The 19,965-nt window shown below is 36.2% G+C and overlaps 1 long non-coding RNA gene across 1 annotated transcript in view; it reads right to left on the reverse strand.

Annotated features, from left to right (window-relative positions):
- LOC137231336 (uncharacterized) overlaps positions 1-19,965 on the reverse strand; it is a 1,125,320-nt gene that overhangs the window by 386,514 nt on the left and 718,841 nt on the right. The window contains exon 4 of the long non-coding RNA XR_010946462.1: positions 7,421-7,498. This is a non-coding gene — a long non-coding RNA (uncharacterized lncRNA). The remainder of the gene's footprint in view (positions 1-7,420; positions 7,499-19,965) is intronic.

The following is a 19,965-nucleotide window of genomic DNA, read 5'->3' on the forward strand; positions in this document are numbered from 1 at the left end:
ATTGCTCCACCTCCTCGTCCACAAATAGTGTCATTGTTTTTAATTTTAGACATTCTAATAATAAGTGTGTAGTGGCACGGTTTGTGGTTTTAATTTACATTTCTTTAATGGTTAATGACAAATGCTTATTTCCAATCCATATGTTTTCTTTGGTGAAGTATCTATAAAATTTGTTTTGTTTATAATTGGTTTGTGTGACTTATAATGATATTTGGAGAGTTCTTAATATATCCTAGAATAAAATAAGATATTTGATTTGCAAACATTTTTTCTAAGTCTGTGTCTTTTTAGATATTCTCTTAGCATCTTTCAAAGAGAAAAATATTTAATTGGGATGAAATCCGATTTCTGAATAGTTCCTTTCATAGATCTTGCTTTCAGTGGTGGATTTAAGAAAACTGCCTAACCAAGGCCACAATGATTTTTTCCTGTTTTCTTCTAGAAGCTTTATAGTTTCATATTTTAAATTTAGATCTATGACCCATTATGTTAGTTTTTGTATACAATAAGAGGTATGAATACAAGTTCACATGTTTGCATATGAATATCCAATTGTTCCAAAACCATTTGTTGAAAAGACTAGCTTTTCCCCACTGAATTGTTTTTGTCCAAAATCAATTGTTCATGAATGTATGGATCTATTTCTGTGGGTCTCCATTCTATTCCATTGATCCATATGCCTATCTTTATGCCCCACCACACTCTCTTGTTCCTGCAGCATTATAATAAATCCTGAAGTGAGGTAGTGTAATTTCTCCAAGTTCACACTTGTTTTTCAATGTTTTTGAAACTAGGTACTTAGTATTGTCATATGTACTTTAGAATCAGCTTTTACCAAGAACATCCGATGGGATTGTTATTGGCATTACATTGAATCTACAGACAAATTTAGGGAGAATTAAAATCTCAATATAGAGTCTTTTAATTTATAAATACAGATTATCTCTCCACTTATTTAGAACTTATTTAAAACTTTCAGCAATGTATTTTTGTTGTTGTTTTGCTTTTTTTTCTTTCAGGATAGAAGTTTTATACATGTTCCGTCAGATTTATCCTTAAGCATGTCACATTTTTGATACTGTTTTAACAGTCTGCTAAAAATTAAATTCAATTTTCAATTGTATCCTGCAGCTTTGCTAAACTTGCTTAAGTTTAGTAACCTTGTTTGTAGCTTCCATTGGATTCTCCACATAGACAACCGCATCATCTACAAATAGCGTTTTAATTTTTTCATTCCAATTAGGATCTTTCTTTCTCTCTTTCTTTTCCTTCTTTCCCTTCTTTCTTTCGTTCTTTCTTTCTTCCTTTCTTTCCTTCCTCCCCCCTCCCTCCCTCCCCCTTCCTTCCTCCATTCCTTCTTTCCTTCCCTCCTTCCTTCCTTCCTTTTCTCACTGCATATCCTAAAACCTTCTGCAATATGTTGAATACAAGTGGTGAGGGCAGGCATTATCACCTTGTTCCTAATCTTAGGGGGAGGCATTCAGTCTTTCACCATCTCTGCCCCTTAACAGGTTGAGGAAGTTCTGTTCTAGCCTGAGTTTAATAAGAGTTTTTATTAGAAGTATATGTTGAAGTTTTTAAAATGCTTTTTCTGACTCAATTGAGATGATCCTGTGGTTTACTACTAGGTCAAACTTGCATTCCTATAATAAACCCCAAGTACATAGCATGTATTATCTATTTTATATATTTTTAAATTACATTTGCTAAAATTTTGTGAAGAAGTTTTGCATCTATGTTCACAAGGGATGTTAGTCTGTAGTAGTGTTCTTGTATGGTTTAGGTATTAAGGTAATGTGGGCCTCAAATAATTACTTGAGGAACATAGCTCTTAAATTTTCTGTAAAAATTTGTATAGAATTGATACTATTTCTCCTTAAGTATTTGGTGGAATTTACAAGTAAGGCTCTCTCAGCCTGGAAATATTTTGTGGGAAGGTTATTAACTACAAATTCTATTTCCTTAATAGTTATAGCGTCTCTTACCTATTTTTTTGTTGAGTGAGAATATTAGTTTCCTAGGGCTACTGCAACAAAATTGCCACGAACTGGGTGGCTTAAAACAATAGCCATTTATCTTCTCATACTTCTGGTGGCCAGAAGTCTGAAATCAAGATTTCAGTAGAGCCAAACTTTATCTGAGAGCTCTAGAGAGGACCCTTCCTCATCTCTTGCAACTTCTGTGGCTCCAGGTGTTCCTTGGCTTGTGGCAGCATCTCTCTAATCTCTGCCTCAGACTTCACATGGCCTTCTTCCCTGTGTCTCTCTGTGTGTAAATCTCTCTCCTTCTCTTGTAAAGACACCAGTCATTAGATTTAGGGTCCAGCCTAAATCAAGGAAGATTTTGTCTCAACATCTTTAACTAAATACATCTCCAAAGATTCTGATTTGAAGGACATTATTTAACCCACTATAGTGAGTTTTGGTACTTAGTGTCTTTCAAGAAATTTGTCCATTTCATCTAAACTGTCAAATTTATTGGTATGAAGTTATTCATAATATATATCTCACATTCTTGATATTGGTAATGTGTGTCTATTCCGTGTTTATTCTAGATCAGTCTGGCTAGAAGTTTATCAATTTTATTTATTTGTACAAAAAATAAGCTTTTGGTTTCATTAATTTTCTCAATTGTTTTTCTGTCTTCTATTTCATTGAGGGAGATTGTGTTGAATCTTTAATATTTCCTGTCTTTTGCTTAACTTGCATTTAATTTACTCTTTTTTTTTATTAGTTTCTTAAGGTGGAAGCTGAAATCATTCATTTAACTTTTTATATTTTCTAAAATATGCACTTAGTGCTATAAAATTTTCTTTAAGTTTTGTCAAAATCCCACAGATTTTGATATGTTGTATTTTCATTTTCATCCAGTTCACAGTTCTATGCATTTATCTCCTTAGATTATTTTCCTTCTGACAGTCATTGGTACAACTTGTCCAATCAAGTTCAATCTTCCAGAACTTTACCAGGTACTAGAATATGTGGCTGACATTTGTACAGTCAGCAACCTAGAATGTGGAGTGAGCAAGGGGAATTTTTCTCCCTGGACGTTGAAAACCAATCTCAAATAGAGATCAGTAAGGCCTATAATTGACACATAATTTAGCAGCTCTGGAACTGAGATGCTTCCACAGTAGAAACATCCTCCAAGTTCACAATACATCCTCATTCTCCATTTCTCTAATCAGACCACCCATTCACCACACACTCTGCAGAACACAATGAGATATTTAACATCTCTTTCAGATATAAAAATTGATGAATTTCTTCCTAGATGTTGAAGCTTCAGAGTACATGATATATAATTACCCTCTCCTATAATTTCCTATATTACAGCTCTGAAGTTTGCAATGCATATCCCTCTAATTACTTCTATATGTAATTACATTTACATAATACTTACATGATTTTATTTACATAATATCTAAAGTTATGATTCATATTTCAGAAACTTTCTAGTTGCCCCAAAACAGGGTGCAATGAGGCTATATTTATTTCTTATATTAAATGCTAAAGAAAAAAATTAGTATATACATATATATTAGCTTGTCATAGGCAGGTATATAGAAATTTGGGGTGTGATATTGAAAAAGATGTAATTATCAATAGAATGAAAAAGAATAGAAAAGGCATATTTATATCAGAGTGATAAGTCATTATTTCCAGGTAACATCAAGAGAAAGAAATATACACCAAGAATAATCAACATCAAAGCACTTCGTAATTACAAGGAAAATCTAATGCATAAATTTTCCCCTGGAGTTGTAGATAGTCCATGCCAGGTGTGTGTGAAACCCAGTATGTTTCAATTCACAATGGGAAGACTTAAAGCTTTGGAGTCAACAACATCTGGGTTCAAATCCTAGCTCTGCAACTTCCAGCTGAATGATCTTAGACAAGTTATTTAGTTTTTTTGAGTTGAATTTTCCCATCAAAATTCAGATAATAAGATATACTTCATAGTGTTGCTATAGGGATCAAATAAGATAACTACTAAAAATCAAAGAGTGGTATTATGGTATATGGCAGGTGATCAGTGAATTTTAGTTACATTATTCCCTCTCAATCGTTTTCTTTACAGAATTTTGCATATCTTCATAGTGTTTTTTGCCATTGGTAGGTAAGCCATGCAATTAAAATTATTTTGCAGATAGAGCTAATTTCCAAAGAAATTATTTAATACAGAGGTTTTTAAGCTTTAATGAATACCGGAATCCCCTGGAGAGTTTGGTAATACTTAAATTGCTGGGCCACACCACCAAAGTTTTTGATTCAGGAAGGCTAGATAGGTCCAGGAATTTATATTTCTAGAAAAGGTATGCTAATGCTGCTGACTGGTGCCCACACTTTGAGAACTGCTTCTGTCATACATACGCAACCACCAAAACAATATGATTGGCAAAAAGAAAGGGAAGGTCACACTTCTCACAGCCATATTTGCTGTCCTAAGCTTTAAATATATTCTGCAGAAGAGCCAACATGATCCAGTAGAGGAAAGTCAGCATACCCAAACTGCTCTCTCCCTTAGTGTGCCACCTGAGGCATGTGACTTCACTATTCTTGGCTTCAGTTTCTCCATCTTAAAATTTAAAGGACTAGAGTAGATCAGTCTGTTTTAAATTGTGTACTCTAAGCATTAGGGGGGTCTTCAGAGCAAACTCAGGGATGATGCTGGTGGTGGAGTTGAACAGACAAGAATCTGAACCTCTTCCATTCCCAGAGAGATCAGCTCTCCTTGTATAACTTTTACATATAGTGAAGTTCCACACAAGGAAGCAAACCAAATCAAACAAAACAAACTTAAACAAAAAATCCAGTCTGAAAAAATCTTCGGGCTAGAGGATATCCATCGTCACTTTCACACTGGGTTTCTCAGATACTGAACTCCACACATACAGAACATTCTGTACTCCCAGCTTTCTGTGCTTACAATGATAATCAATAGTGATAACAACCCAAGGCACTGCAAATCTCAAACTCCAAGCTATTGTCAGTATACTTTTGATGTGAAGATTTTCTTGTATTCCAATTGTTTGAAAACAGATACACTTTGTTCTTTATGATTATTCTATTAATCTATATATTTACCACTCACATTCCATGATACAGTTAGCATTTTTGAGTGCTTGCTCTGTGCTACCCAGTATACCAAGAGCTTGAATGTATTACCTCCCTCAATCCTCAGAAAAACCCTTTTGGATAATATCATTGTTCCCCACCTACCACGTAGCAACTGTAGCAAAGAGAGGTTAACTTACTTTTTCATGAGTCACAGCAAGTGAAAGATGACGGTGGAACATGATTCTGTATGCTTATCTCTAAAGTTTATATTCTATTTATGCTTTTAAAAGATCAAATGATCAGGTAGTTATCAAATGGGACAACCAAAATATATTCAGATAGATCTCTTTGTCTGATACCAAAAAAAAAGATAAATTTAAAAGGAAAGAACAAAGATATTATATCCCTATAATGAGAGGAGTTAGACTTCCTCCAGCAGAGCCCTTTCATCAAGTGAGTAGCAAGGAGGAGGGTTTAAATGATTTGCCCAGAATCATGGAGGCAGTCTTATGAAGTATGAAACACTACTACTTATTTTATTATTTATTTGATTTTTCAAATGTGAGCTTGGCTGAAGAGCTTTAGGCTAAGTTAATGAAGTTAAAACCAAGGCATATATTACAAAAGTCCATGGTCAAAAAATTAACCAGTGTGTGTGTATGGGGGCATAAGATATGAAGTAAGGAAGGCATCATGAAAGACAGAAATCCCACTGTAGTGCCACCTTCTTGACCACAAAGACTAATAGCCTCTTAACCGTAGGAATTCACTCCAATAAGGCTTCATTTGGAACCTCTTAATTCTATGTGAGTGAAGCTTTAATGGTGTAGATTAGACCCATGGCCCATGATCTGAAGAAACACAGACAATGATTTTGTATGAACCTTGAGCAGGTCAGTAGCCAGAGGAATCATTCTAACCCAGACACTCATTCATCTTGTTAAAACTGCTTAAGCAATTTAGATCAAAACAAAACAAAACAAGGAGCCACCACAAATCAGCCTGAGAACTAAGACACTTGTAGATGGAAAATCATATGTTATCACTCCTGAGGTGATAGTAACTTGCATCGTAAATTGGGGTTTTAAGATTGAACCTGTTGTTCTTCCTTGGGACATTATCTAACTAGGTACACATCCCAGTCTGGCCAGCTCATCTGTATTCTTCAGCTTTATTCATTACCTATTCAGCAAGTTGTTTGTGAAGGTTGAAAAGAAGGAATTGCTAAAAAAATTTCGTTAAATAAATGGTATGAATTACCATACTCTTTTTACAAACAAAAAAAAATGAAAATCACTTTGGCCTCAATTATTTCCTCAACTATGAAGTTAATAGTTCATTGACATATATGTTATATTTTAAAAATGTCTCATAACCTTATCAATTAGAAATTCCAATGAAAAATAATAACTAAGGTATATATGTAGAAACAAGAGATAAATATGAGACAAATCAGTTAGCTATTATAAAATCTTTCTATTTTGACAACTAAATGTCATAAACTGATCTTTACAGCATTTTCAGCCAACAAGCAGAGAAGTGTCTAATATTAATAAGAACAGTAATCTACTAATTAATAATAATAGTCAATTCATAGGCTCTTCCAATCCTTCTGTTAATTTACTGATGCACTGATGCAAATGGCATGAAACTCTGATTGTTCTTTTTTCTCTTTCTGGTTCTCCTATTCTCTTTGTCAAAATCACCATCCATAAAGGCAAATGATATTTCATTGTACCAACACACTGCAGTTTGGTGCTTATTCTCCAGAGTGGAGAGTAGAGGCATTTCCAAATGCCATTTATTTTTCAGGTCACAGATCTTTACAACTTTGACTAGTACCTGATTTCCACTTCGCAAAAAATTTGTTTCCCACAATCTTGAAACATGCAAAGACTGTGCATAGTCAGTTTAATTTGTGGTTTTAACCCCTACATTTTCACATTCAAGGGAAACACCTGTCCTACTAACCATTGTTACTTTCATTTCAACAGACAATGCATTCAAATACTGATTAGAAGAAGATGCTGCGAGCTTCCAGTGCATAATCAAACAGAAGAACAATGAACACCCAGATTACATTAGAAGGACTGTGACTAAAGACATTTAGACAGAATGTGTGTTGATAGAGTAATTATTAGGTGGAGTAAATTGCAATGTAGAAGCTCTAACAAGTACTTGTATAAATAGTTTCTTTTCCACAAAAGAGATCTTGTAGTAGAGAAAAGAACGGTCTCTTCTAGTAATTTCCAAAATCAATTGCCTCAAGTTCTATTGTAAGAGTATTTTTAAAGTTTCACTCTATCTGTATTACATGTATTTAATTTTGAGTGGGTGCGTCTTGGTACTGGAAGCCATACCTTAGCCGGTGGTTTCTTCTTCACCTCGTGCAGGGAGAATCGATAGATGGACGCTGTGAGACGGCTACCTGGGGTGATCTAAAATGAAAAAGGCATTTTGAAATTAGGAAAAGAAACCTGCAAAACTTCAATAATGACAGCATCATTAAAGGATGTTTCTCAATCAACAACAGTTACAGTGGATGCACTGTGTATTAAGCCCAGTTATGTGTGGGCCTGGCCTGGAAGTGCAAAAGAGAGACTAAAACGAATGGATGAGCAAATGAAAATGGAAAAACAAACAAGAAAAGAAAACTAATCCTTTCTTTGGATGTGTTTATAAATTACTTGGGAAGTTGTAGCATTATAATTGGAGGAAACATCACTTTGTCAACTATAGCTACAGCCATTTCAACAGACACAGAAACTTCTTCAGTGAAGGCCCCTTGCTCTGAAATGCTTTGGTGTAGTTTTTCAAGTGTGATAACTGAAGTTGTTAAAAAATGGCCTGTTCTGAATAATAGAGAAGAATTTAGAGATCCCAGGATATCTGAGTGGTAGAGGAACAAGAAGAGAGATGGGGAAGGTAAGTGTGAAAACAGGAAAGAAGGGATCAATAAGATAAATGCTCATCCCCACAAACTTGCAAATTTTTGCAAAATAGGCAAACTTTCAATAAATGTGATGATATATTTTGTGGAAATCAGTAAAAGAAATTCATTTCAGATGGGATTGACACAGAGTAGGAGAGTATAAACTCCCTGTAACTTAGCATACACCTTAAAGAGGGCTTTTAAATTTCTTAGGCTGCGAAATCCAGAGAAGTGTTCAAGAATATTTTCTAGAGGTGAAGGACCTCATTGAACATAAAATACACTACAAGAGTATTATTCATGTAATATAACATATTAATACGAATCTCAGTGTGGCAGGCTGAATGACAACACCATCCCCTAAATATGTCCACATTCTAATCCCCAGAACCCATAAATGGTCCTGTACACAGTAGAAGGGACTTTGTAGATGTGATTAAGTTAAGGATCTTGAGATGAAGAGGTTACTTAGATTATCTGGGTGACCCCAAATGTAACCATAAGGATCTTTATAAGTGAAAGATGGAGGTAAAAGGAACAGAGTCAAAGAGAGAGATTGGAAGATGCTATGTTTCTGATTTTGAAGATAAAGAAAGGGGCCATGAGCAAAGGATGCAAGTGACCAGTAGAAATTGGAAAAGGCAAGGAAATCGATCATCCCTAAAGCCTCCAAAAGAAATGTAGCCCTGCTAACACTTTGAGTTTACCTTAGTAAGACTTCCAAAACTGCAAATACTAAATGTTTATTCTTTTAAACCACTAAATTTGTTGTAATTTGTTGCACCAACAGTAAGAAACTAACATGCTCAGATTGGTGAATCTTGATAAACTAAGAGTCAGATCTACAACTTTTCAAGACTTGACCAAATATTAAGAAAACAATCAGATTGCTAAGGCATGGTGTGGATGGGAGGATAAAAACCACTGAATTGTACACTTTGAAATGGTGAATTTTATGTTATGTGAAATTTTATGTTATATGAATTATATCTCAACAAAAATCAATCAATAACTGACAGAATAAAGATTATACACTAATAACCAAGTTTTGCTTTAACCTATTGTTTGACTGTTTAAATGTAACCCTGACCTATTTTCTTATTTTTCTGAAAACATAATTGATGACGATGATGATGATGATGATAGCGGTGATAATGATGAAAACAATTTTGATGAAGACACCAGGCTGCTTATTGTTCAGCCTAACTCTGTTTCCACCCTAAAAAAATACAATTAGTAAATAAAACGAATATAAGATCCTCCCTTTACTTACACCTTTGTAAACTATACCCTTTCTGACTGATTTCTACCCACCTAAAATTCAGTTCCAGATTTTTTTTTTTATCAACTACCCTGAATAATGCTTTCACCTCTGTTCCAAAGTGACCCTGTGATCTGCATTCCAGGAGGGATCCAGCCCCTGGACTTTGTCTTTCTCTACACGGAGATATGGCTGACCAGTCCACCCCCACATTCAGAGCAGGACTTTGATAGTATCTGCTTCTGCATATGATGGTTCATATGACGGGAAGATGGGAGGTCAGATTTAGGGAAAGAGAGCTAATGAAGATGGTCCAGAAAATGCAGCTAGACCTTGCTATGTCCTACAGATAAGACTATTGTCCCAACTCTTAGAGAAGATGGTAAAACCTGGTTGAACATAGTACTTTCTTGTTTAATAATTTTGAAAGCAGTATACCAACAAATAGTCACCCATGCATACATTAAGAGGATGCATCACAATGAAACAAAAGCTGTGAAGATTATACTTATTTTCTTTAACATCTTTATTAGAGTACAATTGCTTTACAATGGTGTGTTAGCTTCTGCTTCATAACAAAGTGAATCAGTTATGCCTATACATATGTCCCTGTATCTCTTCCCTCTTGCATCTCCCTCTCTCACACCCTCCCTTTCCCACCCCTCTAGGTGGTCACAAAGCACCGAGCTAATCTCCCTGTGCTATGCGGCTGCTTCCCACTAGCTATCTATTTTACATTTGGTAGTGTATATATGTCCATGACTCTCTCTCACTTTGTCCCAGCTTACCCTTCCCCCTCCCCATATTCTCAAGTCTATTCTCTAGTACGTCTGCATCTTTATTGCCGTCTTGCCCCTAGGTTCTTCAGACCATACACTTTCTTTTTTTAGATTCCATATATATGTGTTAGCATATGGTATTTGTTTTTCTCTTTCTGACTTACTTCACTCTGTATGACAGTCTTTAGGTCCATCCACCAAACTATAAATACCTCGGTTTCATTCCTTTTTATGGGTGAGCAATACTCCATTGTATATATGTGCCATATCTTCTTTATTCATTCCTCTGTTGATGGACACTTAGGTTGCTTCCATGTCCTGGATATTGTAAATAGAACTGCAATGAACATTTGGTACATGACTCTTTTTGAATTATGGTTTTCTCAGGGTATATGCCCAGTAGTGGGATTGCTGGGTCGTATGGTAGTTCTATTTTTAGTTTTTAAAGTAAACTCCATACTGTTCTCCGTAGTGGCTGTATCAATTTACATTCCCACCAACAGTGCAAGAGGGTTCCCTTTTCTCCACACCCTCTCCAGCATTTATTCTTTGTGGATTTTTGGATGATGGCCATTCTGACCAGTATGAGATGATATCTCATTGTAGTTTTGATTTGCATTTCTCTAATGATTAATGGTGTTGAGCATTCTTTCATGTGTTTGCTGGCAATCTGTATATCTTCTTTGGAGAAATGTCTATTTAGGTCTTCTGCCCATTTTTGGATTGGGCTGTTTGTTTTATTTGATATTGAGCTGCATGAGTTGCTTGTATGTTTTGGACATTAATCCTTTGTCAGTTGCTTCATTTGCAAATATTTTCTCCCATTCTGAGGGTTGTCTTTTGCTCTCGTTTATGGTTTCCTTTGCTGTGCAAAAGCTTTGAAGTTTCATTAGGTCCCATTTGTTTATTTTTGTTTTTATTTCCATTTCTCTAGGAGGTGGGTCAAAAACAATCTTGCTGTGATGTATGTCATAGAGTGTTCTGCCTATGTTTTCCTCTAACAATTTGATGGTGTCTGGCCTTACAGTTAGGTCTTTAATCCATTTTGAGTTTACTTTTGTGTATGGCATTAGGGAGCGTTCTAATTTCATTATTTTACATGTAGCTGTCCAGTTTTCCCAGACCACTTATTGAAGAGGCTGTCTTTTCTCCATTGTATATTCTTGCCACCTTTATCAAAGATAAGGCGACCATATGTGCGTGGGTTTATCTCTGGGCTTTCTATCCTGTTCCATTGATCTATATTTCTGTTTTTGTGCCAGTACCATACTGTCTTGATTACTGTAGATTTGTAGTATAGTCTGAAGTCAGGGAGCCTGATTCCTCCAGCTGTGTTTTTCTTTCTGAAGATTACTTTGGCTATTAGGGATCTTTTGTGTTTCCATACAAATTGTGAATTTTTTTCTTCTAGTTCTGTGAAAAATGCCATTAGTAGTTTGATAGGGATTGCATTGAATCTGTAGATTTCTTTGGGTAGTAGAGTCATTTTCACAATGTTGATTCTTCCAATACAAGAACATGGTATATCTCTCCATATCTTTGTATCATCTTTAATTTCCTTCATCAGTGTCTTATAATTTTCTGCATACAGGTCTTCTGTCCCCTTACGTAGGTTTATTCCTAGATATTTTATTCATTTTGTTGCAATTGTAAATGGGAGTGTTTTCTTAATTTCACTTTCAGATTTTTCATCATTACTGTATAGGAATGCAAGAGATTTCTGTGCATTAATTTTGTATCCTGCTAGTTTACCAAATTCATTGATTAACTCTAATAGTTTTCTGGTAGCATCTTTAGGATTCTCCATGTATAGTATCATGTCATTGGCAGACAGTGACAGCTATAGTTCTTCTTTTCCAATTTGTATTCCTTTTATTTCTTCTTCTCTGATTACTGTGGCTAAAACTTACAAAACTATGTTGAATAATAGTGGTGAGAGTAGGCAACCTTGTCTTCTTCCTGATCTTAGTGGAAATGTTTTCAGTTTTTCACCATTGAGGATGACGTTGGCTGTGGGTTTGCCATATATGGCCTTTAATATTTTGAGGAAAGTTTCCTCTATGCCTACTTTCTGGAGGGTTTTTATCATAAATGTGTGTTGAATTTTGTTGAGAGCCTTCTCTGAATCTATTGAGATGATCATACGGTTTTTCTCCTTCAATTTGTTAATATGGTGTATCACGCTGATTGATTCGCATATATTAAAGAATCCTTGCATTCCTGGAATAAACCCCACTTGATCATAGTGTATGATCCTTTTAATGTGCTATTGGATTCTGTTTTCTAGTATTTTGTTGAGGATTTTTGCATCTAAGTTCATCAGCGATATTGGCCTGTAGTTTTCTTTCTTTGCGACATCTTTGTCTGGTTTTGGTATCAGGGTGATGGTGGCCTCGTAGCATGAGTTTGGGAGTATTCCTCCCTCTGCTATATTTTGGAAGAGTTTGAGAAGGATAGCTGTTAGCTCTTCTCTAAATGTTTGATAGAATTTGCCTGTGAAGCTATCGGGTCCTGGGCTTTTGTTTGTTGGAAGATTTTTAATCACAGTTTCAATTTCAGTGCTTGTGATTGGTCTGTTCATAGTTTCTATTTCTTCCTGTTTCAGTCTCAGAAAGTTGTACATTTCTAAGAATTTGTCCATTTCTTCCAGGTTGCCCATTTTAATGGCATATATTTGCTTGTAGTAATCTCTCATGATCCTTTGTATTTCTGCAGTGTCAGTTGTTACTTCTCCTTTTTCATTTCTAATTCTATTGATTTCAGTCTTCTCCCTTTTTTTCTTGATGAGTCTGGCTAATGGTTTATCAATTTTCTTTAATCTTCTCAAAGAACCAGCTTTTAGTTTTATTGATCTTTGCTATTGTTTCCTTCATTTATTTCTGATTTAATCTTTATGATTTCTTTCCTTCTGCTAACTTTTGGGTTATTTGTTCTTCTTTCTCTAATTGCTTTAGGTGTAAGGTTAGATTGTTTATTTGAGATGTTTCTTGTTTCTTAAGGTAGGCTTGTACAGCTATAAACTTCCCTCTTAGAACTGCTTTTGCTGCATCCCATGTTTTGTGTCATTGTGTTTTCATTGTCATTTTTTTCTAGGTATTTTTTGATTTCCTCTTTGATTTCTTCAGTGATCTCTTGGTTATTAAGTAGTGTGTTGTTTAGCCTCCATGGGTTTGTATTCCTTACAGATTTTTTTCCTGTAATTGATATATATTCTCATAGTGTTGTGGTCAGAAAAGATACTTGATATGATTTCAATTTTCTTAAATTTACCAAGGCTTGATTTGTGAACCAAGATATGATCTATCCTGGAGAATGTTCCATGAGCACTTGAGAAGAATGTGCATTCTGTTGTTTTTCGATGGAATGTCCTATAAGTATCAATTAAGTCCATCTTGTTTAATGTATCATTTAAAGCTTATGTTGCCTTATTTATTTTCATTTTGGATGATCTGTCCACTGCTGAAAGTGGGGTGTTAAAGTCCCTTACTATGATTGTGTTACTGTCGATTTCCCCTTTTATGGCTGTTAGTATTTTCCTTATGTAGTGAGGTGCTCCTATGTTGGGTGCATAAATATTACAATTATTATGTTCTTTTTGGCTTCATCCCTTGATCATTATGTAGTTTCCTTCTTTGTCTCTTGTAATAGTCTTTGTTTTAAAGTCTATTGCGTCTGATATGAGAATTGCTACTCCAGCTTTCTTTTGATTTCCATTTGCATGGAATATCTTTTTCCATCCCCTCACTTTCAGTCTGTATGTGTCCCTAGGTCTGAAGTGGGTCTCTTGTAGACAGCATATATACGGGACTTGTTTTTGTATCCATTCAGCCAGTCTATGTCTTTTGGTTGGAGCATTTAGTCCATTTACATTTAAGGTCATTATTGATATGTATGTTCCTATTTCCATTTTCTTAATTGTTTTGGGTTTATTATTGTAGGTCTTTTCCTTCTCTTGTGTTTCCTGCCTAGAGAAGTTCCTTTAGAATTTTTTGTAAAGCTGGTTTGGTGGTGCTGAATTCTGTTAGCTTTTGCTTCTCTGTAAAGCTTTTAATTTCTTCGTCAAATCTGAATGAGATCCTTGCTGCGTAATCTTGGTTGCAGGTTTTTCTCCTTCATCACTTTAAATATGTCTACTCCCTTCTGGCTTGCAGAGTTTCTGCTGAAAGATCAGCTCTTAACCTTATGGGGATTCCCTTATGTGTTCTTTGTTGCTTTTCCCGTGCTGCTTTTAATATTTTTCTTTGTATTTAATTTTTGATAGTTTGATTAATATGTGTCTTGGCATGTTTCTCCTTGGATTTATCCTGTATGGGACTCTCTGTGCTTGCTGGACTTGACTATGTATTTCCTTTCCCATACTAGGCAAGTTTTCAACTGTAATCTCTTCAAATATTTTCTCAGTCCCTTTCTTTTACTATTCTTCTTCTGGGACCCCCATAATTCAAATGTGGGTGTGTTTAATGTTGTTCCAGAGGTCTCTGAGACTGTCCTCAATTCTTTTCATTCTTTTTTCTTTATTCTGCTCTGCAGTAGTTATTTCCACTATTTTATCTTCCACGTCACTTATCCGTTTTTCTGCCTCAGTTATTCTGCTATTGATCCCTTCTAGAGAATTTTTAATTTAATTTATTGTGTTGTTCATCACTGTTTGCTTGCTCTTTAGTTCTTCTAGGTCCTTGGTAAACGTTTCTTGTTATCTTCTCCATTGTATTCCCAAGATTTTGGACCAGTTTTACTATCATTATTCTCAATTCTTTTTCAGGTAGGCTGCCTATTTCCTCTTCATTTGTTAGGTCTGGTGGGTTTTTGCCTTGCTCCTTCATCTGCTGTGTGTTTCTCTGTCTTCTCATTTTGCTTAAATTTCTGTGTTTGGGGTCTCCTTTTTTGCAGGCTGCAGGTTCGTAGTTTCTATTGTTTTTGGTGTCTGTCCCCAGTGGCTAAGGTTGGTTCAATGGGTTGTGTAGTTTTCCTGGTGGATGGGACTAGTGCCTGTGTTCTGGTGGAGGAGGCTGGATCTTGTCTTTCTGGTGGGCAAGTCCACGTCTGGTGTCGTGATTTGGGGTGTTTGTGGCCTTATTATGATTTTAGGCAGCCTCTCTGCTAATGGGTGGGGTTGTGTTCCTGTCTTGCTAGTTGTTTGGCATAGGTTGTCCTGCACTGTAACTTGCTGGTCGTTGAGTGAAGCTGGGTGTTGGTGTTGAGATGGAGATCTCTGGGAGATTTTTGCCGTTTGATATTACATGGAGCTGGGAGGTCTCTTGTGGACCAGTGTCCTGAACTTGGCTCTCCCACCTCAGTGGCAGAGTCCTGACGCCTGCCTGGAGCACCAAGAGCCTGTCCTCCACACAGCTCAGAATAAAAGGGAGGAAAAAGAAAGAAAGAAAGTAGAAGATTAAAAAAAATCAAATAAAGTTATTAAAATAAAAAAATAATTATTAGGAAAAAAAATTTTAAGTTAAAAAAAAGAAAAAAAAAGGACAGACAGAACCCTAGGACAAATGGTAAAAGCAAAGCTATTCAGAGAAAATCACACACAGAAGCATACATATACACACTCACAAAAAGAGAAAAAGGGAAAAAAAAATATATATAGCCTTGTTCCCTAAGTCCACCTCCTCAATTTGGGATGATTCACTGTATATTCAGGTATTGCACAGATGCAGGTACATGAAGTTGATTGTGGAGCTTTAATCCGCTGCTCCTGAGGCTGCTAGGAGAGATTTCCCTTTCTCTTCTTTGTTCACACAGCTCCTGGGGTTCAGCTTTCGATTCGGACCACATCTGCGTGTAGGTCGCCTGAGGGCATCTGTTCTTCACTCAGACAGGACGGGGTTAAAGGAGCAGCTGATTTGGGGCTCACTCAAGCTGGGGGGAGGGAGGGGTATGGAATGTGGCGCGAGCCTGTGGCGGCAGAGGCCAGCATGACGTTGCACCAGCCTGAGGTGTGCTGTGCGTTCTCCCGGGGAAGCTGTCCTTGGATCTCGGCACCCTGACAGTGGCGGGCTGCACAGGCTCCCAGGAGGGGAGGTATGGGTAGTGACCTGTGCTTGCTGCTGCAGCAGCAGCCTTAGCGTCTCATGCCCGTCTCTGGGGTCCACACTGATAGCCGCGTCTCATGCCTGTCTCTGGAGCTCCTTTAAGCGGTGCTCTGAATCCCCTCTCCTGGCAAACCAGGAAACAAAGAGGCAAGAAAAAGTCTCTTGCCTCTTCAGCAGCTCCAGACTTTTTCCCAGACTCCCTCCCAGCTAGCTGTGGTGCACTAACCCCCTTCAGGCTGTGTTCACGCCGCCAACCCCAGTCTTCTCCCTGGGATCTGACCGAAGCCCCAACCTCAGCTCCCAGCCCCGGCCCGCCCCAGCGGGTGAGCAGATAAGCCTCTAGGGCTGATGAGTGCTGGTCAGCACTGATCCTCTGTGTGGGAATCTCTCCGCTGTGCCCTCCGAACCCCTGTGGCTGCACTCTCCTCCATGGCTCCGAAGCTTCCCCACCACCACCCGCAGTCTCCGCCAGTGAAGGGGCTTCCTAGTGTGTGGAAACTTTTCCTCCTTCACGGCTCCCTCCCAGATGTGCAGGTCTCATCCCTATTCTTTTATCTCTGTTTTTCCTTTTTTCTTTTGCCCTACCCAGGTACGTGGGGATTTTTTTGCCTTTTGGGAGGTCTGAGGTCTCCTGCCAGCGTTCAGTAGGTGTTCTGTAGGAGTTGTTCCACATGTAGATGTATTTCTGATGTATTTGTGGGGAGGAAGCTGATCTCCGTTTCTTACTCTTTCGCCATCTTGAAGCCACTCCCTCTATACTTATTTTTCAGCTGATATTTAGTGATTGTAATGAGCGCAGCATTGTGACAATCACCTTCTTTATCATATTGTAAACATCATAACAAATCTAAAAAGTTACAATTATGTTTTTCCATTTTATAAATGAGGAAACTAAAGATGAAAAATTTTTTTAAAATAACTTTACCCAATTGATATCCTATTCAGTTTTGTCTCACTATAAACTTGAGCTTTAAACTTCTTTGAGATATAACCTCTTTTTTTTAATACAAATAATGTGTTGGGTTTGATAAAGACATCATTTCAACTTAAAAAAAATTATTTGGGTCTGTCATTGTTTCTTTTCCTCCTCTCTCTCTTCTTTTCTTTCTTGGAAGATTATTTGATTCACTAGGAAAAATATCTTGTAATATTTTTTACTGTGTTTACTGCCTTGTCCTTTCATTTGAAGATATACACCCTAGAGAAAATGGCTGCACTTTCTCATGGAGAGAGCTCTTGCATTCCTTCAGAGTTTTGTTACTAAGGCCAAGGGATTATCCTGATTTCAATGGACAAATGCAAGGAATAATGGCAAATCACCAATGAAAACTTTTAAGTTATCGAGAGAAAACATACTGCAAGGTGTCACTCTGGAATTGAGATTATACAAAGCCACACCTAATATTTCAGCTTGACTGCAGACTAGTAAAGTGATACAAGATATTAAGAAAACACATCAGGTTCAGAGGTCTATAATTAATCTTGTCAGCAGATGCGGCAGGACAGATTCCTGTTTAAACTTGCATCTTGATGAGACTTTTTCCTCTTTTTACTCTATCGGTACACAGCACACTGGGGACCCAAGGGATCTAAACCCATTACAGTGGTTTTACAGTCACGTTCATGCTCACTGCATGCCCTGCTTGTGCTTGGTGGCATTAACTATTTAACTGTGACCATGATGTTGTGGAGACAGTGGCAGCTATTAGTGCATTTTTTATACATGCTGTTGAAGAACAAATATAAAATTAAAAAGTCTGTGTCCCAGGCTTCAGGTAGAATAAATGGTCAGGGGACAATGCATTCTGTATTTAGTTTCTGTAATTGAATTATATCACAAAGCTTTCTAAACATATGTATGCATCATATTCTATAATAGAGTGAAATGTGCAGAATCATAAGCAATAATTCTATCATTAAGTTTTAATGTGCAAGTGTTGGATAAAAATGCATGCATCTAAACCTTGAAACAATACTAGTGAAGGTAACTTATTTTGAAACCCAAGAGATCGATTAAATTATTATCTTTTAGTAACATTAAAAACAGAGGAAATGATTGCAGGTTGAGGAAAATGGGTATCTCTTTAGTGAACAAGTGAGTGAATAGTGGAGTTTCATTTTGATCAGACTTATTCCTCATTATTTAATTTGCCTTTAGAAAAAATTAAAGGAAAAAGAATAAAAGAAAAGTTATTTTTTAGTTTTTCTTATATGCTCTCTATTTGTCATAGTTCTTATTTTAGAAGTTTCTGTTATTAATTATAATACAGCAACATGCCACATTACATTGGGATATGACACATATTTTATACACTTATATAACTAATGTACAGTAAATTCATGTAAAATGGGAAGTATTTCTTAGAAAAATACAAATGACTCAAAGAGCTGTGTGTTTTCTTTCTCACTCTCAACCTCTTAAATCCAAGTAATTTATAATCTGCATGGTGTCAGGGAGATGGAATATGATCTACTCTGCAACATGAATTAGGATAGTGGATAGTAAAGCAAATTTTATATATATATATATATATATATATATATATATACACACACACACACGTATTATATATATGTATACAGATTATATATATATATATATATATGTATGTATGTATGTATGTATGTATTTGTATCATTAGCAGGTAATCATCTAGGCTTTGCTGGATCTAGTTAGAATGATTCTAGTATTCTATGTAGAAATCTTCCTGGTTTAAAGTAAGTGAGAGTAATTGTGGATAACTTTTATTCTAAGGACCCATTTTAAATCATTTCCATTTAAGTTAACAAGCATTAATTTTCTTCATATTTATTGATATCTAACACTATATTTTATATGTATTTGTCTATTTACTGATTATCTTCTCCACTAGAATGGAAGTTTCATGGTGGCAGAATTTTTGTCGATGTCTTTTAACCTCTTTATACAAAGGCTTTTGAAGATTTCTTCACTTTGATGGTTTGTGAAAAATGGCTGAAGACATCCCAGTCCTACTATGCAAAAAACAGGCCGTAATTGTGTTCTTCTAGGTGCATCAATCCAAGTCTTCTCTTGGGTCTCTGGACCCATGCGGAACAAAGGAACAAGTGAGTGTTTATCACAAAGGTGAAAGAAGTCTTCACAGAGTAGCCAGGTGTACAATTCTACGTCTTTTTTCATGCAAAGCTACTCTGGGATCTGTTCCTTTCTCTTTCATTATTTCTTTGTAATTTTTCATCCACTTGTTAATTTACACCCCAATTGTATTGAATTTCTTCCACTTTTCAGAATACATCGTATGTCTCACTGTCTCTAGTCCTTGGCATATATACTCCAACCCCCACTGTTCATCTGGTTAACTTTTACTTATCCTTAACATCAGTCTGGGTGTCACAGGTGTCACTATTTTTGAAAAATCTTTCCTGATCTCTGAATCTTGGTTTGATATCCCTACTATATGATCTCATATTATCATGGGTTTTCCCCAATCACAAATTTACCACTCCCACCACTACCCCAAATGTAATTCTACTTCAGTAGAGTAGAAGCTCACTGAAGGCAGAGCCCAGGACATGTTTGTTCATTATTGTGTCTCCACATACTTATTAGTCTGTAATATAAATATGTTTATGTGCATATGTATATGTACAGTGGTAAGGAATTTGGACTCTATCCAGTGATAAATGGGAATATCACTTATTGAAAAATATCATCACTGATAATTTATAACAAACTGGAAAATGTCAACTTCTATTAAAAATATTTTGCTTATAAAGAAAGGTGATCTATTCATAAAAAATTTCCATTTAATACTCATGGGATATATATCCCAGGTTCTGGCATTGAGAGGCTGGGTTTTGGTCATGTAGAGAACTCAGGTTTTCAGTCTAGTATTCTTCACTGACCATATTAGAT

The sequence above is a fragment of the Pseudorca crassidens genome, chromosome 9 (assembly GCF_039906515.1).
Source record: "Pseudorca crassidens isolate mPseCra1 chromosome 9, mPseCra1.hap1, whole genome shotgun sequence".
Lineage (NCBI taxonomy): Eukaryota > Metazoa > Chordata > Mammalia > Artiodactyla > Delphinidae > Pseudorca > Pseudorca crassidens.